Here is a 27,012-nt window from a genome sequence, read left to right on the forward strand (position 1 = left end):
TGCACCAAATCTGGAATTGTTGGTATGGATGCGTAGAGCTCGACACAAGCTTTGTTTTGCCTCAAACGGCACCCAAATCTACCAAGAGATGATGAATTAATCAAAGATTCAAGTTGCAAAGGAAAAAGAAAAAGAAAAAGGCAGAGAGATAGAGCACTGGCCGAGAGAGAGGATTCAGCGGGGAGAGAGAATGAGCATAAAAAAAAAGTCTCTAAACCATATGTTTGAGTGGGTGGTGGGTCCCACAGTTGAAAAGTCAAAAACTTTACACAAACCCACACTGACATTAGAGGAACTAGAGGGTATGTTGCCCCGGAATGGTTTAGGAGCATGCCAATCACAGTGAAAGTCGATGTTTATAGCTTCGGTGTCTTACTGCTAGAGATCATCTGTTGCCGGAGAAGCGTAGATATGCCTACCAGTGAAGCAGAGAAAGAAATCCTAACTGATTGGGCTTATGACTGCTACCAAGAAGGAAAAATAGACGCGCTGGTTGAAGGTGACGTGGAGGCCATGAACGATAGGGCGAAGCTAGAGAGGTTTGTAATGGTTGCGATTTGGTGTATTCAAGAAGACCCGTCTTTAAGACCCACAATGAGGAAGGTAACTCAGATGCTTGAAGCAGTTGTTGAAGTTAATGTTCCCCCATGTCCCCCCCGTTTAGTACTACTAACTCAATCCCGGCTTCTATTGAAACACAACATTGATTTAGAGCAGATTCAGGTCTTTGCTTTGTTTGTCTTATCAATCTTTCTTATGCTGTCTATGTAAGGATCCTTTTTGTTATTCTAGTTTTGGGTATATATTAAAATATGTCGCTGCAAGGGTTTCATGGTTTTCCTCATCCAAATACAATCAAAATGTGAAGATTAAATTCGAATAAGTTTTTTGCCTCAATAAATCCTCATGGTTATGACCTTTCAATTCCGTGGAATTAGTACACAGTGGAATCTCTAGGTATCGCTTGCAAATATATGTAAATACATATTTAAATTACCAAAGAAACAAATTCATGGAGAACACAACTAATTATAAACAAGCAGATTTAAATGTTGAGACTAGAAACATGATAATTAAGGTCAATGAAAGTAGTTCTTTTCAATTATAATCTCAGTACTTTTTCAGCTGCCCAATGGAACTCCACTCATAAGTACTACACAAATTACATAAATCTAATAGACGTCATGTTGAGTTTGTAACGACCCAAAATGATACGAAAAATAACAATAATAATAATAAAATAAATAAAATTTCGGCATAACCTCTATAAAAAAAATCCATCTACAACCTGTTGAAATACATAAAATATGCAATAACCTCACTGGACCTCAAAAGTAATCTATCATGTCCTAACGCATAATGCAATAATATACAACATCTCCAAAATCAATACATACATACAAAATGTCCCGTTCCTCCATCTCATCCAAACAAGGAATCACTTTAATTAAGTTACAATCCATGAAATATATTTATTTGCGCACATTCTACCATTACAACACTATACAAGTTACACTTAATTTTTATAAAAAGTACATGATCATATTTTTATACAAAAGATAACAAAATAAGAGTTTTAGTCCAATCTTAATTTACAATGCGTTGTCGCCCGCCCTTTCTTTTCCTAAACCTGAAAAATGTTAAAATAATGGGGTGAGTATAAAGCTCAATAGGAAGTGTTTAAGATACACCTCTTATGACCCTGTGAATCACATATAGAATAGATATCAAAAGAACTGGATCATACAATACTGGGGATATAATCCATAACCACAACGTCAAATATAACCACAATTGTCATTCAAGTCACAATTATACAATGTATGTCAATGAAGTGCAATGCCCTGCCCATGTCGCTCCCCATTTTCCGAAACATTACCGTTTCAACTTCTAAACCGTTAGTGCAATCCGACCCAAAACACCTCCAAGGCATCACGAAGGGAGAATTGGCTAACTATCCACGACCACAAAGCACCTCTAAGGTATCACATCTGGCCTAGTTAGCTTAATCTCTAGTCCCCTCTAGACTACACTAACATCACGGACCACTAGGCGCCTCCTAGGCATCCGGTTTTCACAAACACTTTTTAAAAACTTTTCCCAAAAATAATTTTATTTGTTTTTAAAACAAACTTTTCCCTTTACTTTCCCAATAGCAATGCATGAATTATGCAATTCCTTCAATGCTATGACAATATAAAAATTTCTTACATATCATCCACATCATTTAGGCATGTTTGAAACATGAATTTCTACACAATATCACATTCTCATATTTCTAAATCATGGCATTTTTACATACTTTCAATTCACATATCCAACAACTTAATTATATAAGGCATAAAATAAAATCATTTATTTTCATAACTACCACATCACTTTCCATAGCAATTTAAAATCATAGGGCATAAGCATGTTTCTTCACCACAAGAATTTAATTATATTCATAAGCTCACTTAACACATAACATACCTTTATCACCTTAAATACCGATGACCACAACAAACATAATCAAGATAATTAAAATTAAGCATGCTTAGAGTAAAATTAAAGGAAAAATTCACGAGAAATCCAAAAAATTGTGGATTAGAGCACCCCTACCTCAATGAATGCAAAAAGCCCCAATTATGCTCAAATTTTTGAAATCCAAAGGGTAACCAAATTAAACTTTGCTCCGATCAAAATGACGGTCTCAACGAGCTTTACAACTTTATCCAAGAAAGTACTATCAAATTCTCAAAGACAAAGAGGGAATCAAGTCTTGAAAATCATAGCAAAAGAAAAAGAAAAATGCAAGAAATGAGGGAGAAGAGATTTTGCCGAGAGAGCGAGATTTTGAGGTCTAAATGGCCTTATGGCCATTAAAAAAGTAAGTGAAAGGTAGGTCCCTCCACTAAGATATAGATATATAAATTAAAAAGGAAATATATATATATATATATATATATATTTATATATATAATAAACATTACATTCTACCCTCCTTAAAAGATTTCGTCATCGAAATCTACCCTTCTTAAAGAAGGAGGCCCATAACCACACATTTTCCCGGGAACACCTCACAAAACCTCAAAACCATGAACTCACCAACATTATTGCCTTTAACACCGGATGTCACCAGGTTTCACACTCCACTACCAAAAAGTGAGGATTTCTCCCAAAAGGTGAGAAGTGGGAAATGATTAGACGGAGGTTGTCTTGATTTGTAGCCTAGTTGATTTGAGCTTGTAAGTCCTTAGGGGTGTTTGAATACCTAGTGCCCTAAAGCCGTCTGGTTTAGGAGTCATTGACCCAACGCTCGACCTCATGGATCATTAGAAAGCTTAATAGATCAACATATTGCACCATGCTTCCATCTTTGATGCGAAAAAATAAATAAATAAATAAAAAAATTGAGTGAAAAGAATAAGCGCACCTAGAATAATAAAGCTTTAATAAAAGGTCCACTCTTTGTCTTGATGATCGGTACTAGATTTGTATGCTAGTTTGAGGGTAATGATGTGATCATTTCTTTAGTTGGCTAAGATAACAACATACTTGATGCCAATCCACTCAAAAAGGATTCTAGTGTTGTTTTAATTTTCATAATTATTTTCTTGATCTGTGGAGGACCATACTTGCTTGCTTGATGTTGAAAATTTGGGAGATTGCTTAGAACTGTTTGAAAAATTGCATACTTGATGTAGTTTTCTCCTAATGCTTGTTTGCAATATTGGTGCCTCTTTAGTGAGAATGAGCTTAATGTTAGTGGGTGTCATTTCTGGAAACCCTCACGAGACTTCACTCGTCCACTAGGGGTTTAAAAGGCTTGTTGCATATGCTAAATGTAATCGTGTTACCTACGAAAGTGGCGTTATCCATTTTTTTTTTTTTAGTTCATAGTTATATAGTTGTTCATTTCATTCCTTTACTTTCTAGTGCATTGCTAGGGACTAGCAATATTTAAGTTTGGGGGTGTGATGAGCATGGAAAAGTGTGCATTTAAACCCCTTAAGCTTAGGAATTCTAAGACCTTTATCTATCTTATTTTCCCGCTTTAGATTGATTTTGTATTATTTCCATTTCTAGGTACTTATCCCCAAAATAAGCTAACTCAGCTAAATAAGAGCATAACTGAAGTAATCTTGAAATCAATCAAAGAAAGGAGCAAAGTGGGAGCAAAAGGAAGCAAGTGGTGGAAATTCAGCAAGTTCGATCGATCTTACAATATATTTGATCGATCGAAAGTTCATCGATCTCAGCATTCCAAGATAGATCCAAGCTCTTTTGTCCTTATCCAAAGATCCCACAAAGTTCGATCGATCCAACTTTCTTTCGATCGATTGAAAAGATTTCATCTTATCTACTTGTACCACCCTACCTACCATATTTGTCTCTTTCCCAAAAATATCTTCAAAATATCTCAGATTTGTTTTTATCCAAAAAGGCGCCGTCATAGAGGATCGATCTAGCTTAAATTCGATAGATCTCAGCCATGTTCGATCGATCTCAGTTTGATCAATCGAACTCCCTAAATCCCGAGAAAATCCAAATTCCTGCTTATTAAAAGTTGTCTCAGATCCAATCATTGGAAGAAATATTGGTGTACGAGCCCAGCTCATTTGGAGTGATATTTGACCTACCTATATAAGGAATATGAGCCATTTTTTCAGAGATATACTTGATATACTTGAGAGGCACAATTTTAATATGCTTAGTGAAGAAGAAAAGAAAGGAGGAGGCTAGAGACATAAGCTTGGAGTTCTTCCATCAACCAAGAAGAGGAGCAATCTCTACCATGGAGTTAGCCCTTGAGGGTTGGAGGACACTATCCATGAGTGGCTAGACATCCTCTTGGGGCTAGAGTTATCCCTAGGCATGCTTTCTACATCTTGATTTATGTATTTTTGAGGGGATTTGTATTGTGATACATGTTTTGACACTTTTATATATATAGATCTTGTTTATTCAATGATTTATGTGGTTTAATGTTTTCAATTGATCATTTCATTCTATCCATATGTCTATGTAGCTAGAATAGATGTTCATGTGTTTATCTCTATTTCTTGTGTTATTGATGCATTTCTATGTGTATTAATGCTATAGATCTAGAGGTTGTCAAGACATAATGCTTAATGGAATGTTCTTGTAGTTTTTTTGATGGCTCATACTCATTTCTTGATGGATTGTACCTCTCCCTTAGTTTAATTAGTTTAATTTCATGTCATTAATTGTAGTGTAGTTGTAGTTTAGGTGTTAAATGAGAGGACAAGCTATGCTTGTTGTTCGATGTTCCATACTTATGAAAGCAAGTAACATATATCTCTAACCTTGTGATGTGTTTAGATTGTGAGCTTAAAGAAATGATTAATGGCTTAATTTGATATATTGTGCTATTCATCATGTTACTTAGACAATATATGTTTAATTTGTCATCCATGCTTGTTGAAACAACCACACACATACACTATGTTGCAATACATGTTTTTCCCCTCATTAATCATTTATTAAGGGTGTAGAAAAGCTATGCTTAGTGGTGATCTCTAAACCCCAAGATCTCTCTCTTATTTTCTCTCATTTACATTTAATTGCCTACTTAAGTTTAAATTACATCTTAGTGTAATTCAACCATCAACCAATCTTTTGATCACTCGACCTACTAACCCTAATCTCGATTCCACAACCTAGTACGACCCACCAATCCTTTGGGACGATCCCTACTTGCCCTAGCTATACTTTTAGTGAAAGGTAGTAGTGGCAATTTCTAAATGTAAAGCTTGACCACATTCATCATAGCTCTACACCACTATTTTTTGGTATCACAAACTTGTGGGTTTTGGGGTGCGACACCCGAAGAAACCAACCAACAATTATCAACTAGCACAAAAGATCTCTAATTTCCTCATAACACCCATACTAGGCAAACAACTCCATAACATGATTCGATTCGATTCTGACCTCGTCAAAACACACAATACGACAATCTTATGCCTGAAACTTCAAAGTCAAAGTCAATCATCCCTATTATTCCTCAATGGAATCTCACATTCATTCTTTAGCTGTATAATAGTCAAACAATACCAACACCTATCCTCAAAACACTACTCGAATCAGACATCGATAAAAACACCCGTGTACATGACTCACATCAGATCACCTAATAATCCTTAATCTTACAATTCATGACACGCCCCTAGCCATCACCAAAAGTACCAGACACTGGAAACACAATCCCTATTCGGCAGCTCGTGCCATCAAAACCACCCTCAAAACAAGCACTACTAAAAACCGATGACTTTATCTCCCTCCGTAGGAGTGAGTCGACCAAATCAACCAAGCCCTTACTAATGAACTCAATAACATAGCAAATCACACACAGGTTCATCCACTCACGGACGCGCACAACTCTTAAATATAAAACAAGACTCACAACAAACAATGTCTTTACCAGGACTAGAACAAATGGAAAGGGTAACAAACCCCGCTCTCATAAGAGACTGACAACTCGCACCTGAATGCACCCGACACCTTGTCACCTGCTACACATCAATTGTCCAACCATGGACACCCAATCTCACCTGAGACGAATTGAATTCCTTACACACAAGGAGAAGAACCAACTAGGAACACATACGAGACTACGACCTCAACTTTAAGCAACCTCGCCACTAACGGACCGTCGCACGCTATCAAGACCAGAACCTCACACACACTGCTCCTTAAAACCCATGCTAACCAAAACCAATCATATAAGATAAAAGCACCAATCGCTTACTGCATACCAACACTAGAAACGATCACAACCCATTGGACACCGCATCCCGTTCTACTTGGAACCCATCATTCCCAAATCATAACTTCTTAGCCATAAAATGACACTTTACCATCTATTCCAACTCCACCTTCCTAGGTGACACTGCCTCCATCATCGTGCACACAAGACCCGTGACCTCAGTCACAACAATCCACTGATTCTTCAAAAGAAAAAGATGTCTATATGGCAACACCACTGCCTTCACTAGCTCTATGGACTAAGTAGTCCACCATCACCTCGACTGACGTACAACCCTCATCACATACCTGACAACATATAACAAACAACTCTTAATCTCTGAACCATCCTCGGATCATACCTTAAACTATTATGCTCATCAGCACTAAACATCACCCTATAACGCCTCGACTACCATCATCCTCGCATGACAACGCGAACCTCTCATCTTACCGGACAATCAAGCTACTACCAAATGATTCATCCTCAAACATCTTAAGGTAACACCATTATAACAAAAGAATAAGCATCACTCTCGATACTCCCCCACAACAGCCACTATTTACCACTAAAAAAGAACTTCCATATAGCAATGCCATGCTGACAAATCCTCAAAGCAAAAATGAGTATAAAACCCAAAATGCTCAACACTTAACTATCTCCTCAAAACCATCTACAATGCAATCAATCACCAATGCTTAATTGGCAACTCAAACCACTCTTTCTAAGGCAACCTACTTGCCTAAACAAGAAAACTTCGCACTCTAGGTTCAACATCATTACCTCTCCTCTTTACCATTCCTCAGAACACCTTTGGCCCCGACAAAAGTCAAATAGGGCTACCAACTAAACCTACGAGATCACCCTCATCCCAATCATTCTAATCATCAGTCTATCTTTTTGGATCCTCAAACAACCAGCACTATCTCCTGATACCCTATAAGCAATTAAAATACAACCCCAATCCACAACTTCCAAATTCTAAAACACAATTCATTTGATAACACAATACTCACACAATACTCACCAGCTATCACTTCATCCGCAAACAACCAAACACTCCAATGATCCCATACTACCTGCCTTATCGTGCACTCCTGCACTACCTAACTAAAACTGACCACTATACCCTACCTTGAGACTTTCTTGACAACTGTGACAGCCTATAACCCTACTCATCCACCAAGCCATGTAATAAACTCACCGAGAGTCAATTACCCACAACATGCTCCAGTAGCTTCCCGAAATGGGAATCACCCTCGACTAACAAGTCATTAAGATAGACTCCTACAACCTATAAACTGAATCATATCAAATAATTAATCACCCGGCACTGGCATGACTTTAGTCAACGCCTACGCCACCCTAGATTCATAGAGCCCAACAAGTCCCCTTAACAGTCATAACCAACACGTTTCCCCGAACTGTACCAGAATACCCAAAATGCATGTCTACAACCCATAGACTACACTCGTGACTTAAGCAATCCCTGTCATACCCACCACAAATCGGTTCAAAAAGAACGTCTGCACCAAACCGTGACCCAAGTCACAAACACTAACCTCCTAAGATCATACCTTTCTCCCACGAAACCCTCACTCCTTACGCCTAACCTTTCCGGTCACAAAACCCATGCACTAAGACATGAAACTCATATACCACATGGACATCGTGCCTTGAAATGCAAAACTGCTCTAAAGTTGTGTTCTAAGCACCGCACAAAATGTAACAAGAAGATTAGAATAATTACACACCAAATAGCTCAATCCACGAGCTAGAAGTCCACGCCATTCGTTCGATAAGAACCGACACCCTAAACAACCCTAAAACAACCGAGCTCCTCGCCTACTCAGGTTAAAACTCTTACAACCATGCATGCCGCAACAAGTACTTTACCGTACCCCATACCATAATACAATCATGTCCCTTCATTTAAAATTTAAATACCCCGTCTTTCCTTTTTAAAAAAATACTTACATAAATCATGCTTAAATAACCGTTACAATACCATACGAAACATGCTTGTACCTACCGTGCTCACTACTTGCCACATTATCATTTAAAAAAAATTGCACACACTGTGTTTACCACTCACCGTAACCACCTAAATCACACTTGTCATCTTATCACAATTAACATGGTTTCAATCATTTATACATTTCATCTCCATGGCCATGTAACACACATTTTTAGTAATTAAACACATAAGCATGTGGACACTCAACAAATAAGCATGTTCTTTTAAAACCGTAAACATATAATCAAGTAACAAGTAGGCATGCTTCTTAAAATAGTAAACACGTAAACACAAGCACGCAATCAATGCAAGTCAACCTTCTACCCCATCTAGGTAAGCCACTACCCGTCGTCCTAAAGGTTTTCGAACCTAATGCTCTGATACCAAATTTGTAACGACCCAAAATGATACCAAATATATAACAATAATAATAATAAAATAAATAAAATTTCAGCATGACCTCCGCAGAAAAATCCCTCTATAACCTGTTGAAATACATAAAATATGCAATGCCCGCACTGTGCCTTAAAACTAATCTATCATGTTATAATACCCCTAATTTCAAAAGGATAGTCCTGGTATTTAATTTATTATTTTAATTGAATTTTTAATTATTTAATTGTTTATTTGAATTATTTGAATTACTTAAATTATTTGAATAATTTGACTTATGTGAATTAGTTGAGTTATTTGAGTTAATTTTAAATTGGTTACTTGTTTTTAGCTCATTGTTATTTTCTTAGTTGTCTTAATTGCATGGTTATATTAATTGAGTTAAGTTAAGTGTGTTGTGTTAAATTAGGTTTTTTAGACATCACGTATGTAGCCGACATAATTAAACATTAATTTGGTTTTCTATGGGCCAACTAAGAAATAGTTTAGGGTTTAGTAAACCACGGTTTTGGTGTAAACCTATAAATATAAGTATTACAATCAATTTAGGGTTTGAGAACCCTATTCACGACATAAAGAGAACAGAGAGAAGTCTGGAGGAGTCTGGGAGAGAATAGAGAGGGAAAACCAAAGGATCACCGGGAAAGCTTAGAAAAAAGACGCTGAGATTTCTGAACCGAGTCTCACAGACAAGTTCTAATCTTATCTCTTTCCCTTAGGCTCATGTTCTTTGCACGACTAATATAATTCTAGGATTTAATAAGGATTAAAATTGAACTGGATTGCATGTTTTAGATGCTAAAAACTGAATGTGTTTTTAAGTTGTTTAAAGTTTGTGTTAAATTCTTCATTGCGAAATTTCTGTTTAATTAATGGAAATTGATGAGTAATGATTTTAATAAGTTCTATACTATGTTGGGAATTACTGGAATTAATTTTGTTTGCAAGATTGATATGTTAAAACAGTTGGTGTTCGGGAACGCATAAACTGCTCGTATTAAATCCTTGTTGCAAAATTCATGCTTTAATTGATTTTGGTAACTGAACAAAGAATTTAGTGGATTATGGATTAACTTGGAACCTAGTTTAAACATCTAAGTACCTTAGGAATGGAAGTCAGATCAACAGAAACACACCGGATGTGAAGGAGATGAAGGAACAGAAAAGAGCAGGCTCTTGTTTTTGAAGAGCCGGCTCATTGGGGCGAAGAGCAGGCTCCATGGGAACATAGAGCCGGATCTAAAGGACTTGGACCCGCCTCCATGCTTGGAAGAGCCGGCTCCAAGCTTGAGAAGAGCAGGCTCTTCCTTTTGGAAGAGCAGGCTCTTGGTTGGTTGTTATTTTTCCATTTTTCTATGACTGTATGGGCTACAGAACTTGGATTTTCACGTTTTCAGATTCTGTTGGAAGCTGTATTGAAGTGTTTGGAGATGTTCTAAGCCTTGTTGAACTTTAGAGAGTGGGTTTAATGCATAATGAACCATAGATGTTCGTAGCTTGAACAGTAGTTAATAATGGATAAAACTGTTGTTAATTCAATTGTGGAGGATTTTAATATTTCTAAACCTCGGGTTAATTATTCTCTGTGAATGGGAATTTGTTTAATTCTGTATTGATAAATAGTAGACAAGCATGATAATTAATATAATTAATATTATACTTGTCATGGAATAGGGAACGGGGAAACGGATTTTGTGTAATCTCAGGTGTTGGAGAATTCTGCATTGGTAATTCGATATAAGCATGATAACATATCTATTTGTTATTTGTTCAATATGGAATTCATTGATATATCTCATGATAAGAGTTATCAGTTACTGGAGTAAGCATGTTAAATTACAGAATGATTATATGCTTATAATGGATGAATTACTTATACATATGTTGACTGTATTAGAAATTCTTAAATAACTGCATAATGGGGTAAATTAAGCATATTCAATTTAATATTTTGACTCTGCTTATTGTGAAGTTGTTGGTATTTAAATTCGTGATTTGTATTATCAACTTCTAGGCGGGTGGATTGTATGCACCGGTATGGGACGGTGACATACCAGGAATGGTTTAGTTACAAAATACTAAATCCAACCTGAATTGGAATAAAGGAATGGATTATAATTAAATCATACTTATATTTATGCTAAGTCAAAGAAACTGCACAAGCTGAATGACTAGCTGGATTACTTGTTATCTAGGTTAAGTCTGTGTAATTGAATAAGCTGAACGACTTACTAGATTTATTATGGATGGTTATGAACGGATTTTAAATATATTATTATGGTACCGTAACTTGAGCTTGAGTCTCAAAGTCAACGGTTAGGGAGCGTATATGCAATAGGACGCATAACTGGCTATGTTGGTTGAGGTGTACCCTGTTAGGCTTAGGTAGTCATGCCCACTCAGGTGCGTTTTGCATGTTACCTTCTACTCAGGTTGAGACCCGTATCATAGTCCAATGAGAGTCCATAGCGTGGATATATATATATACACGACTTATATAGTTATTGTTGAGTTGGTTAGAGTATATATGCGTATCGAGTCTCTGCTTGGATTGTAGTAGGTTAGAACTTGTTCGTGGGCCTGACCCACTCCTATTTTTCAGGTGTACGTCAGTTCTAGGCTTGAGCTTGTTCGTGCTGAGCAGAGATGGTCACTCATTCTTCCAACGACATAGGATCTCTCTCTATGATTTAATTATGTATTTCTTCTAGTTTTATTTTAGTTTGGTTTTTCTTATTAGGGTTCCACTGGATGGATTCCCGAGTTGTACCCTTGGAGGTTTTGGAGTTGGATTATTATTATCCGGGTTTTTTTTAAGTATTTAATTTTAAAGGATTTTATATTTTAGATTTCTTCCAGATTAAACTATTATTTCTTAAATTCATTTTGTATTCTGTGTTCACTTTAAAATATTAATTGTTTGATATTCCCTCGGGTTTGGGCCTGGGCCTGATCAACTCGTGTCTCGGATCCGAGGGATATCACATATGTCCCAACACACAATGCAATATTATACAACATCCCCAAAATCAACACATACATACAAAATGTCCCGTTCCTCCATCTCATTCAAATAAGGAATCACTTTAATTAAGTTACAATCCATGAAATATATTTATTTGTACAAATTCTACCATTACAACACTATACAAGTTACACTTAATTTTTATAATAGGTACATGATCATGTTTCTATACAAAAGACAACAAAATAAGAGTTCTAGTCCAATCTTAATTTACGATGCGCTGTCGCCCGCCCCTTCTTTTCCTAAACCTGAAAAATGTTAAAATAATGGGGTGAGCATAAAGCTCAATAGGAAGTGTCTAAGACACACCTCTTATGACCCTGTGAATCCACATATATAATAGATATCAAGAGAATGGGATCATACAATACTGGGAATATAATCCATAACCACAACATCAAATATAACCACAATTGTCATTCAAGTCACAATTATTCCATGTATGCCAACGAAGTGTAATGCCATGCCCATGTTGCTCCCCATTTTCCGAAACATTACCATTTCAACTTCCAAACCGTTAGTGCAATCAGACCCAAGGCACGTCCAAGGCGTCATGAAGGGAGGATTGGCTAACTATCCAAGACCACAAGGCACCTCCAAGGTGTCGCATCTGGCCTAATTAGCTCAATCTCTAGTCCCCTCTAGACTACACTAACACCAAGGACCACTAGGCGCCTCCTAGGCGTCCGGTTTTCACAAACACTTTTTAAAAACTTTTCCCAAAAATAATTTCATTTGTTTTTAAAATAAACTTTTCACTTTATTTTCCCAATGGCAATGCATGAATTATGCAATTCCTTCAATGCTATGGTAATATAAAAATTTCGTACATATCATCCATATCGTTTAGGCATTTTTAAAACATGAATTTCCATACAATATCACATTCTTACTTTTCTAAATCATGGCATTTTTACATACTTTCAATTCGCATATCCAACAACTTAATTACATAAGGTATAAAATTAAATCATTTATTTTCATAACTACAACATCACTTTCCACAGCAATTTAAAATCATAGGGCATATAATACATCAACACTAAGCATGTTTCTTCACCACAAGAATTTAATTATATTCATAAGCTTACTTAACACATAATATGCCTTTATCACCTTAAATACCAACGACCACAACAAACATAATCAAGATAATTAAAATTAAACATGCTTAGAGTAAAAAAAAAACAAAAAACAAAAAATTCACGAGAAATCCAAAAAAATGTGGATTAGAGCACCCCTACCTCAATGGTTGCAAAAAGCCCCAATTATGCTCAAATTTTTGAAATCCAAAGGGTAACCAAATTAAACTTTCCTCCGATCAAAATAACGGCCTCAACGAGCTTTACAACTTTGCCTAATGAAGTACTATCAAATTCTTAAAGACAAAGGGGGAATCAAGTCTTGAAAATCATAGCAAAAGAAAAAGAAAATGAAAGAAATAAGGGGGAAGAGATTCTACCGAGAGAGTGAGATTTTGAGGTCTAAATGGCCTTATGGCCATTAAAAAAGTAAGTGGAAGGTGGGTCCCTCCACTAAGATATATATATATATATATATATATATATATATATATATATATATATATAATAACCATTACAGAGTTTGCATTCAGTTTCTACATTTCCTACATCAAGACGACTGATATTACCTTGTGGTTTTGTTTCGGCTCCTTCAGTATTAAAGTTTCTGTCAGAGCGGATCCAGATACAAAAGCAGCCTCTAATAGACGCAAAGCCTGCAATAGTAATATATGTAAATTATAGTACGCAAAATGTGAAATCTAAGACTTGTATAAAAACAATAGGAGTGTTAAAGTCAGTTAGCTACAAAGTGGTTAACTTACCTCCTCCTCACCAATGGTTACTTCTTGTGATACCTCTAATTTCGGAACATAGGTTGATCAATTTCGTGCACAAAATCAGGGAATATCAAAACAATTAAAGTATTTAAATAAGCACAGAGTACCAGAAAAAAAAAAAAAAAAAGGAATAACTAGCTGAAAGAAATATATTAAATAAAAGTTCCATTAACAACTCTCCAAAATTTACAACTCGGGAATCTTGTAACTCAAGAACCCCTTAACCAAAATCCACTATCCAGAAGTTCATTATTAAATACTAAACTCAAATGAAAATAATAATAATAATAATATCCTACTTTTAAATAAACCTGAAGAATGGATAAGTCCTCCAGCTGCGGATTCTCAGCCTTGTGACTTGAACTTCTAGTAACATGCAAAAACAAATTGCAGGTTAAACCCTACGAGCAAGCTCTCTCTACCAAGCCTCTGAAAACCAATAAACAAATCATCTATACCAAAACCAACCCTAAATAAGTTTTAACTTTAATATATGCTGATACACATAGAAATAAATACTTATATATAATACAGTACTCTTATCCATTAATAAGTACATTAAAATGTTAAAACCATAAATTAACCAATGATTAATTAATAATCATACCTAAATCAATCCACCAATATAATTTTCTTATAACATAAACTCCACTCACCTTAATTCTATCCTAAACAGTAATTTAATCAATTAACCAACAAATTACAATTAAAGGAATAATATAATAAATCTAAAACCCAATAGTAATTTTGATTATTTAAATTACATATCCAAAATTTAAGCTTTGACAAATCATCCGTGTCTCCACCAATATTATTTTATTAATTTATATAAAATAATACACTAACTTGTAAGTACTAGACTACTCTAACCATAATCCAACTTATACCTACAATAACTTTAGATGAACTTTTAATCATCTAAACGCATAGCAATTTAATTATGCACTGGCAAATCAACCATGCCATTATAAATGTATTTATTTATATGATAGTAATTCAACCATGCTTCCTTAAATATATTTACTTATGCCTTTAATTAGCAACTCAACCATGTTTTCCATATATGAAATTTATTCATAACTAATAAGGCCATATATGCCTACAATTCCGCCACATACCAAAACTTAAAACTAATTTAATCATAAATCACACCATACCTAGGCATTCAATGCATATTATAAGCATACCATTTAATTTAACAACCAGTTTATTAAGATATACCAACTAAGATAAATAATTTAATCATCTTAAATAGGATATACACATACATATATATTATTTATTATAAATATATGTATAAACACCTTCTACAAAAGTCCTTGATTACTAAAATAATATATATATACACACACATATATCATTCCATTCTAATCATATATTAATTAATTCATATATATGCATATAATATATATATATACACACTTTCCTCCATCCCCAAGTATTAATTTAATATATATATAGCCCATTAAACATCGTAGTGCTACTCTATGCCTCCCAAAACACCACAAACACATCCTCTAATGGTTGCTTTCAACCTTAACAGCTTAAAAATCAATTTTGGGAATTCATTGGACCACACAGGAACTTTCAGGAACCTCAAACACCCTCACACGCGCCCCCACGCGCCGCCACACGTGCCTAGACTCACTACGTGCGCCCTCACGTGCTTCCACAAGAAGCCATGAGCCCATACGCGTTGGACACGTGCTTGATTACTCTCTGGATGATGTGGCGCCCCCTGGTTGGTTGGTACTCCATGTTCTATGGAGCTGCGCTGCACCGGATCATTATTTTGTTGACTTGACTAAGTCAACAACCCAGATTACATGCGCACCATAATCCCATGTTCTATGCTACACTGAGTCATCTTCCTTGCATCAATTTAATCCAAGGGTTCATATTAGCGAACTCACCCTCATACTATGTGCCTCGCTGCACTGGAACACACTCTTCTTTGAGGTGCCGATTACACAGAAGCCTCCAATGCGCCGATATATTATATATATACACAAATATAATTATATATATAATTCTAAAAAAACAAAAAATATATATAAAACACATCCAGAAAAATATAGAAAAATTCCAGAAAAAATCCCAAAAGCTTTATCGATTGTTTTGAGTATAAATTAACATATATAATTATATTAAGATCAATTTCATTCAATTAATCATGCTAAACTAACTCATAACAAACTATAAAAGTTATAGAAAATAAAACCTAATTAACATCACCTCACATACAAAAATTAAATTTTCATAATCATATATATCAATATATCACATGTTTAAATCTAATATTTTGCAAGGAATAAACATGCTCATCTAATCTAATTAATAAATTATTTTTAATCAACAAAATAAAAATATAATTTTGATACTCAAGGTGATAGGTTTATGAATATTAAGAGAAGAAGTAGATCCGCTTTCTCTGATCCGGCCTCTTCTTCGTTAGCTTTTCTTCTTCTCTCTCTTACTCTTTTTCTTATTTTTCTAATGTGAAAATCTTTCATAATAAAACCTTATGTGTATATTTATACACATAACCATAATCCTATTACTAGTATGACTATTGAATAAATAATAATCATCCTTTAATAAGATAATATAAATATATATACACATATATTATGTTATATATATAATATATGTGTATTTGTATATATATATATATATATATATATATATATATACAAGTACACATATATTTTATACAATATATATGTATATTTCCTTCCTTAAATAATTAAATCATATGCACATATATCCATAAATATATATAATATATATGTATATATCCTTCGATAATAATTATTAATTAACTATATTATTTAATTATATTTATATAATTAATTAATTAACCTCAAATAATAATACTTATTATATATATGCACAACAAAATCTTTTAAATAATCTCATAACTATGGGCCTCTAATTAATTACCCAATAAGGCTTCATCCAAGCCCAAGACCACATCCTTTGGTCCAACTTCCCTTAAGCCTATTCCAATTAATTTAAATAAATAAAATAACTAATCAAACACTTAAAATATATTGAAAACTAATTACACGAAGTACATTAACAAATATGAATTTACAACTAAGTCACACCTTACCAAGAAAATTAATATGCCAACAATCATCATATATAATCACGAAATATAATTTAATTAAAACAAAACAATTATTCTACACACTTATTTAAATAAAACAAATCATTTAAAAAAAAAAATAAAAGCAATTAAATCAAACAAATCATTTAAAAATAAAATAATAGTAATTAATTTTAATTAATAAATCCTTTAAAATATCGGGGTATTACACTTCTCGTTCTACAATGTGGCTTATGGGTATATTCAATCTGTTAATAAGAGATAAGCCTGAGATTGGAGACTGAGGCGTTATGGTCAAATCGTCTTACTTGTAGAATTAAAAGAAAAAATAAAAATAAATAAATCAACTTGTCAATTACCTCATCCTTCCCTATGTTTAGACATCTCTCTTTCAGTGAGCTTCCATCCACAGCTCCAAGATTTTTAGGTAACATTAAGCTAATCATAGTAAACATCGGCAATACTTGAAGGTCATCGGTTATTATAAAGCGCGAGTTGGGTTTCACAAAAGCCCCTCCAACCAGGGGAACAGAGATAGGTTTTTCTAGTTTCACTTTATAACTTATGGTTCTTTCACAATGGCAATAATCAGTTCGACAAGGATACAAGGTGCATGCTTCGTTTGAGCAGGCGTATTACTAAATAATAGTACTATTAAGAGAATTTAGTTTAAGGTTTTTGTAGTAAATTTCAGCAGCACTATGAGGATATAGAAGCTTGTCCTTGCACTTCACACTCTACAGACGTTTATTGTCAAGACTCGCAATACTTTCGTACAAGTTGTTCCGGCAGCCAATCTCGAATTTCGATGCTTGTTCATGGATGTGTATGATAATGGTTCCAATAGGCAGGCACAGACCTACCTGTGGACTAGGGGGGCGAATGCCCCCTCTGAAAAAAAAAAAATTCCTATTATATATTACACTTTTTTTAAAAAAATGTATGTCATGGCCCCTCTGAAATTTCACAAATACCCCCCACTATTAAGTTCTCAAAATATATACTGGCAACTTTTCTCCATCGTACTTTCCAAAAAAAAACTTTTCTCCATCGAACCTTTTCTTCTTGTTGTCAGAGCTTTTCTCTCATCCTTGCGGCCTCGCTTAGCCCTTTTCCGTTTGCTTCTCTCTTTAATGCTCTGCTCAAACTGCTCTTCTGCTATTATTCCACAACTTTGGTCTCTGATTTCTCAACTTTCACACTGCAAATCAAAGGTAGGTCAACTGACCTTCTTCTTTTTTTATTGGTTCTCAAGAACTGATTATTTGCTCGATTTTGGTTGATTTATCATTTATGTGTTAGATTTCTGTTCGAAATGAGAATTGATGATTCGTTTTCAGCCTGTAATCTAAATTCGTATGTTGTTTACTGCTTAATCGTTCTTGATTTTGTCAAAGTGTGATTTAGGTTATGTAACTTTTGTGCCTTTTCATGCTCTCTCTCGTATTGAAATAATTAATTGACTAATTAATGTGTTAATTGCTAATACAACAACAAAGAAATATATATGATGAAGAATCGAAGATATGTTGTGTTCTTTCTATGTGGTTTCTTTTTCCTTTTAAATATTATTTATTTATTTATTATTATTATTATTTTTTTTTGGATTAGGGCTTTGATAAGGCCGGTTTATTTTCTTTTCAAATCTTTTTGATTCAAGTTAATCTAAAGAATTGGAAGCAAATAAGACATCTACATAACTTGGAGACTGCCTGGAGACTTCAAACCTTTTGCTTACTCATTTAAAGGCATTAATTTTAACAAAAGAATCAAAAAATAATAAAGAATCAAGAAACCAAGATTATGACCCTGCTTCTGACACCATATTCATCCAAATATCTAATATTGGTGTGTTTTACGTGTGTACACATGTATGTATATATTATAACAATTGATGTTAGAAACATGCTCATTTCATGGGTAGTTGTATAATGTCCACAATAGAGGAATCGAATTGTTAGTTGAATGTAATGCTATAATCTCTGGAGCTCTCTTCTTCTTCTTTCCTCTTTTTTTTTTTTTTTTTTTTTTTTTTTTTTTTTTTTTTTTTTTTTGTTGTTTCCCCTTTTCTTATTTTCTTTCAATTTTGTTTTTACATGACCCAGTGGAAAGTAGAAGGTAACTAAAATAATCATTTGTGCCAAACTCAGGACATATGTACTTGCTAGTAAATACGAATCATTATAACCGATATACAAAGGCTTTTTGGACACTTTGGTTGCTGGGATGCTTAATTCTATGCTCATTTAATCACCTGAAAAATGCAATTGATACTGGGAGTCTGGGAGTGTTCAATGTTGCAACTTGCAAGATTAAGTTCTTTTGTACAACTACGCCCTTTGATTTATTTTTTCTAATAGCAATGCATATGCAATTTTTGAATATTTAATTTCTTTTTTTTTTATTTTTTATTACAATGCACAACAACACAAGTGCACAATTTGTTATAATATGCAAATTTTGAATGTGTTTATTTTGTTGATGGGAAATTGATCACTAAGAAACCAAACTAAAATGTCGTCACTTTCTATAGGAAATTGATCAATAATGGACAAATTTGTGACAAGAGGGTTATCACCATCTCTAAGAAGAGATGATGGCTTTTCAAAGATAAGTAATGTAGAGATCAACCTTGAGGATCTAGCTGCAAATCCTGGACTACGAACTCCGATATTGAATTACCATCCTGATGTCCGAGATCAAATTCGAAGAGCATATATACTAAAGGGTCCTTGCCAACCTAAATAATATCATTTTCCTTATAAGAGTTATGGACAATGCTTACGACGATTCAACCCGGCATGGTTTAATGCATTTTCTACTTGGTCAGAATATAACATAGGTAAAGATGAAGCATATTGTTTATATTGATGTCTTTTTAAATCAAAAATTGGAGAACAATCGGGTGGTGATACCTTCATGAGTGAAGGATTATCTAATTAGAAGAAGGGTTTGGAAAAACTACAAAGCCACGTTGGAGGTCAAAAAAGTACCGACAACCAATGTTCGAGTATATGCCAAGCATTAATAAAACAAAAGCAACACATTCAGTTAATTTTCTTCAAGTAATCGGAGAAGACACGAATTGCATATCGAACACGATTGATTGCATCAATTGATTGTGTTCGACATCTTTTGCGACAAGGTCTTGCATTTCATGGTGACGATGAATCTGAGGATTCAAGCAACCAAGGGAATTTTCTTAAGACATTGCGATTTCTTGCAAATCATAATGAAGACAATAATGCAGTTACATTGCAAAATGCTCCTGAAAATCACAAATTAACGGCACCTAAGATCCAAAAGGACATTGTTAATGCCATTGCATTGGAGACTCTCAATGTTATTATTGGAGATATTGGTGATGCTTTTTTTTTTTCTATTCTAATTGATGAATCTCGGGACATATCAACAAAGTAGCAAATGGCTTGTGTTTTACGGTATGTGGACAAGAATGGGCATGTAGTTGAACGTTTTATGGGTCTAGTGCATGTTTCTGATACCATTTCCATCTCACTCAATAAGGCAATTGATGCTTTATTTTCTAGACATGGGTTGAACATTTCTAGATTACGAGGGCAAGGTTATGATGGGGCTAGTAATATGCGAGGTCAGTTCAATGGTCTCAAAACTCTCATCTTGAAGGAGAATGAATGTGCTTTTTACATTCATTATTTTGCCAATCAACTCCAATTGGCTCTCGTGGGTATGGCAAAAAAAATGAGGATATTATTTCTCTCTTCACTTTTGTTGCTAATCTTATAAATATAGTTGGTGGTTCATGTAAACGTTGTGATATTCTTCGAGAGAAGCAAGCTTCTATAGTTACCGAGGCACTTAACAATGGTGAGCTTTCAAGAGGGCAAGGCCTAAATCAAAACACTTCTCTTAAACGAGCTAGTGATACACGTTGGGGTTCACATTATGACACTTTGATTAGCGTGATTATTATGTTTTCAGCTATTGTTACTGTACTTGAGACACTTGCAGAGGATGGGTCATCAGAAAAAAAGTTTGAAGTAAATCTTTTATTGGAATTTATACAAATCCTTTAACTTCATATTTTGTTTGCATTTGATGAGAGCTGTTTTAGGAATTACAAATGATTTGTCAAAGGCACTTCAAAGGAAAGATCAAGATATTGTGGTTGCTATGTCCTTGGTTAAATTAAGCAAGGTCCAATTACAAAGGATGAGAGAAAGTGGATGGGATTCTTTACTCAATGAAGTTTCTTCTTTTTGTGTGAAAAATGACATTCATATTCCAAATATGGATGATACATTTATACCTCGAGGAAGACTACGGTGTAAAGCTCATGACAAGTCAAACTTGAGTCATTATCGTGTTGATTTGTTTTATTCCATCATAGATATGCAACTTCAAGAGCTAACTAGTCATTTTTCTGAAAGGAGTTCCGAGTTGTTGCTTTGTGTGGCTTACTTATGTCCGGATGATTCATTTTGTGCTTTTGAAAAGCAAAAACTAATCCGCTTTGCTCAATTTTATCCAAAAGAATTTTCTCCACATGCTCTCATGAGACTTGGTGATCAACTTGAGAATTATATTGCGGATGTGCGTTCTAATAGCGAGTTTGAAGGATTAAAAGGGATTAGTGACCTTGCGAAAAAAATGGTGGAAACCAAAAGAGACAAGGTACATTCACTAGTTTATTTGCTTGTGACATTAGCGTTGATCCTACCAGTTGCAACTGCTATTGTAGATAGGGCATTTTCTGCTATGAATATCGTGAAGAACCGATTACGTAACAAAATGGGAGATGAATGGATGAGTGATAGCTTGATAGTATATATTGAAAAGGAGATATCTAGTGGCATAGATAATGAAGTTATCATACGACGTTTTCAAAATATGAAAAGTCGTCGGAGACAATTGTGAATGTGCTTAATGATTCAATGAACAAAAAAAAAAATATTTTTGCTTATTATGATGATCTAAATTGTAAATGTGTTCAATGGGATCCTTTTGTTGTTTTTGGGACGCGTTCCCCTTTTGAACGCCTTTAATGAATTTGCTTAATTATCAAAAAAAAAAAATTGTTATTAAACAGAACCCCCCCCCCCCCCCCCCCCCCCCCCAAACATAATTTCCTGGGTCCGTCACTGCCAATAGGTATTATAATGAAGCTCAAGTGAAAATCCATGAATTCATTATCAGACTCTGCATAAATAACTCGATTCTTTTCTTCATCCACCAGAACCTTCAAGCTCAGACGTTTTGAACCGTCATTTGCCATTTCTTTAAAGGAAAACACAAGAGTTGGCAACTAAATAGAGAATGGTTTTCTTGGCAAAATTCAGTTCATAATACTTTAATCACACGCAATTTTCATTAATTAGTACATAATATTTTATACCCTACCAAAAACAAATATCATCCCCTCCTAACAAAAAAAAAAAAAAAAAAAACATGTATAACATTAAAGAAATTAAAATTTTAGTAAATCGTAGTATTTCACCTTGTCTTTAGAGACAACCTCTATCATATTTCTGATCACTCTTTACAAAATACAATGGAATGGAAATTCATACCCCACAAATAAGGGTGACAAAATGGGTCAGGAACCATCAACCCGCCCATATCCGCCCGCTTTTTAATGGTTATGGGTGAACCATATTTAATTTGAGGGTCAAGATAGGTTGGGTAATTTTTAACTACTTAATTTGAGGATCAAGATTGGTTGAATATGGTTAACCATATTCAACCCATATTTCGCCAATCATATAATAAACACACAACACACATCTATTCTATATTGCACTTAACTCATTTCTCTCTCTAAAATTCTCTCACTCACAATTCTCTCTCTAAATTTGTCTCTCATCAATCCCCTCTCTCTAAGTTTCTTTCTCTAGATATTTCTTTTAAAAAAAAAAAATAACTAAAAAGTAATTTAAAAAATTAAAAAATAATTTTGAATAATAAAAAAATTAAAAAATAAAAAATTTGAAAACCTTTCCAAAAAAATAATTAAATAATAATTTTTTATAAAATACATAAATAAAAAAATAAATTTTAAAATAAAAAAATAAATTTTAAAAATAATTTAAAATTTTAAAAAAATATAAAAAATAATTAAAAATAATAATTATTTTTGTTGTATATAATATTAGACAACTAATTTATTTTGTAAATGAATAGTAATTTTAGGAAATATTATTTTTGTAACGACCCAGGTTTCTACAACCCGGTGCGTCAGTGATGACTCGTAAGTTAATCTAGTAACGGATCCGAATGCGAAAGCAAGAGATATATCAAGGTCTCTAGGGTTAGAAGTCATCCCTAAGAGACTAGTGTGACCTTCCATGAAGTCATGGAAGTTAAAGAAAGCAAAAAAAAAAGGAATAGTTGTCAAAACGGGCAAAATTCGTTAATCAAGGGCAAAATGGTCAATTTACAATTGAGAAGGGAAATTTAACTCTAAACAAGTCAAATAAGGTCCACACAACCTAAACGAATCATTTCACAACATTCCAAGAGGTTCTAAGAACTTTGGACAAAAATTCCACAAAACGCCCTTTCCCAGTTTAAACGAAAACTGACACCCTCCCACTAAAACCTGAATAACTCCCACTGTGATTTAATTCTGAGGATGGGATTGGTATCATTGGAAATCTGACTCTTAATCCTTGAGTTTAGGTTTAAGAATCACCCCATTGGGGTTAGAAACGAAGAATTTATGGCCTTTCAAAGTTGGACCATCAGTACTGAATTGAAATTTGGAAGTGCTAGTGCACATGGGCTATTTCAGTCGACCGACTTAGAGTTTCGGTTGACTGAAACCCACAGAATGATTTCTGAAGGTTGGTTTTTAAAGGTTGGTTGGTTTGGTAGACCGATTTGAGGCCATCGGTCGACCGAAATAGAGTTTCGGTCGACCGAAACTCCTCAAAAAGTTGCTGAAAGGTATGTTGTAAGCCCAAGGTGTTAAGGTTCAACCTATACTTTGAATCCCATGATGATTTGGTTCAAAATTGAATGTTTAAAACTGATTTCCAATGATATGTGGATGTATAGACATGCCAAAACCTTAATATGAATCATTTATACATAACACAACGGCTCATGACCTCATACACATCATTTACAAAAAATCTCACATGCTAAACCTCCAAAGTTTTTTTAAATATATTCTTAAAACAAAAGATGGTACCAAAGGACTACAAGTACTAAATTAAACATGTTTGGCCCTTGGCCTCATTACATACATGTTATTTAAGCATCAAAAAGTGTACTTAGGTACATATTACATATTTCAAAACAAAGATAGCATTTTACACCAAAATGATACTACATGCTATCACTTGCATGTTTTCAAAAATACAACAAACTACATTAAGACTTCAAAGCAACTTAAGGATGTGATGCATCCCAAAACAAAGTTTCTTTACCTGTAAAATAACCCAAACAATTAGGGTGAGTAATCAAGTTACTCGTAGGATGTGGTGCATGCGCATACTCTATAGTTTCAAGTATAATGTGAACCAAACATAGACCATCACAATGGTGCATTCCACCTAGCGTCTATGTTTCCATGGTACTCTAAGGGATCATCTTAAGTTATACAAATGTTTGAAATGATATGCACGTAGCATCCAAGTATACAAGACAAGTACACTAACCACATTATAACTAAGATTACCAAATCACAAGCTATAAGAAATCTATGATTTACAACTTGGAAAGTAATACGAAATTAAATAATGGAAAGACTAGGATATGTGGCCACGAAACCATACAAGTTATTTTGGGTAATTACGACCCACAAGGTTCTACCTAGTGCGCACTATGACATAGGAGAATTCTTACCCTCCGTACTAGAGTCATGCCCTAGCCATCAACATTTCATATCCTCACAAGTTTCCAAAAACCAACAAGTTCATGACATTTATATAATCTTAATGCATGAAACTACCTACCAAGCACAAGTAGGGTAAAACCACACAACCCATGTCCTAAGATTACATGTCTAAAGTGGCAAGTTAACGATCCTGCACATTATGCCATATGAATTTAATATTAATGTAGGCCACAATTACTAATCATGCAATATAGTAATTCATCTACAAGTAATTATAAGTGCTATATACAAGATTTTCATACTAAACTCTCAATGAAATCTCCATTTACTTAACAACATAAGTGCAATTTCAAGATAATCATAATAAACCCTCAATGAAATCACAAGTATTAGGCAAATCATTAAACAATAACCTACCTATACAATTTAATATTCATATATATGCTTTAATCCACAAATCTTAAGTCAAGCATATAAAATCTCTATTTACATGCTAGTATAAGAATTTAAAAGGCACGTAATCAATATATATTAAGCTCCAATATATATTAAACCTAAAGAGGATAAACATACAACCACCCCTACCTCAATAGAGAATTGAATCTCTATAATCCAAAGCAACCAAGCTTAAAATGAAAAACCAAACTAGGGTTTTGTAAAAGAGAGTGAGAGGAAGATAAAGTATTCCAAGTTTTTGGTTCTAAGGTGAGTGGAAGGAGGCCAAAATGAAGAAGAAAGCTATTAACCAAGCTTTTCTCCAATGGTGGATAAGTTAGGGTTCTTGAGAGGAAAGAGATGAAAATGAGACAAAGGTGTAAACCCTAAGCTAAATGGTAGGATTCTTCACTCATTAGGTGCTCTTGCATTACCTCTCAAACACACACAATTGCAAGACCAATTGTGAAGCCTACATTTGTCACCATCCTATGTAAACTTCCAAGATTAAATATCAAACCTACACTTGTCAACCATCCATGCCAACAAGTGCTCCTATCCTAGGCCAACAAATGGGTGAATCTTCACCCTCCATGTGTCATCAAACAAGGCTTCCAAGTGGTTTCACCACAAAATCAACAAGTGGCACCTTAGGAATGTGACACTTGTCACATTTTTCAAAAATTGCAAAAAGGTTCTTTTTAAAAATATCTACCAAATTAAATTGCAAAATAGTCCCTAAGACGAAAAATAATTACTTTATTTAATTACACAAAACCCCTCAAGTTTAGAGTAATTACCAAAAGTGATGCATTTATGCCCTTTACAATAAAAGTAAACATTTAACATGCTTTTCTACAAAAGTGAAAATGTAGATATTATGGAAATGAAATATCATGGATGTATGCAAAGCCGGAATCAAATCCAAGCACAAAAAGTGAGGTTATGCAAGGAAAAATGAAAAATGACTAAATGACGAAATAGGGAAAAGACGAAAAAAGAAATTTACTGAAAAAAGAAAAGAAGGGAAATGACCGGGTCATTACAACCTACCCTTCTTAAAAGGGATTTCATCCCCGAAATCAAATCGTACCTGAAAGAGAGAACAAATGGATATACCGAGAGTGAACCTCCTGTTCTAGCTCCCAGGTAGCCTCCTCGACGCCGTGGTGTCTCCACAAGACCTTAACCAATGGAATGGTCTTGGTCCACAAGGCTTGCTCTCGTGAATCAAGAATTTGGACTGGACCTTTCTCGTAGGTCACATCCTCATCAACAACGGCATCTGTCCATCGTAAAATATGTGATAGATCCGGCTCGTACTTCCTCAGCATAGAAACATGAAAAATGTCATGAACCCTATCCAGGTCTGGCGGTAAAGCCAAACAATAAGTAACTTCACCGACACACTCCAATATCTCAAATGGTCCAATGAATCTAGGAGACAACTTGCCAATCTGGCGAAATCTCAGAAGTCCCTTGTGAGGAGAAATCTTAAGAAAGACATGGTCTCCTACCTCGAAAGATAGAGATCATCTCCTCCTATTAGCGTAACTCTGCTGTCTGCTCTGTGCGGTAACCAACCATTGCCGAATCAAC

General features: G+C 34.4%; 1 pseudogene; it reads left to right on the forward strand.

Moving 5' to 3' along the window:
* Positions 1–330: 330 nt before the first annotated feature.
* Positions 331–20,924, forward strand: LOC132296385 (uncharacterized; annotated as a pseudogene).
* Positions 20,925–27,012: the final 6,088 nt, after the last annotated feature.

The sequence above is a fragment of the Cornus florida genome, unplaced genomic scaffold (assembly GCF_030987335.1).
Source record: "Cornus florida cultivar Cherokee Brave unplaced genomic scaffold, ASM3098733v1 CherokeeBrave_3.0.0_Hap2_Chr02, whole genome shotgun sequence".
Lineage (NCBI taxonomy): Eukaryota > Viridiplantae > Streptophyta > Magnoliopsida > Cornales > Cornaceae > Cornus > Cornus florida.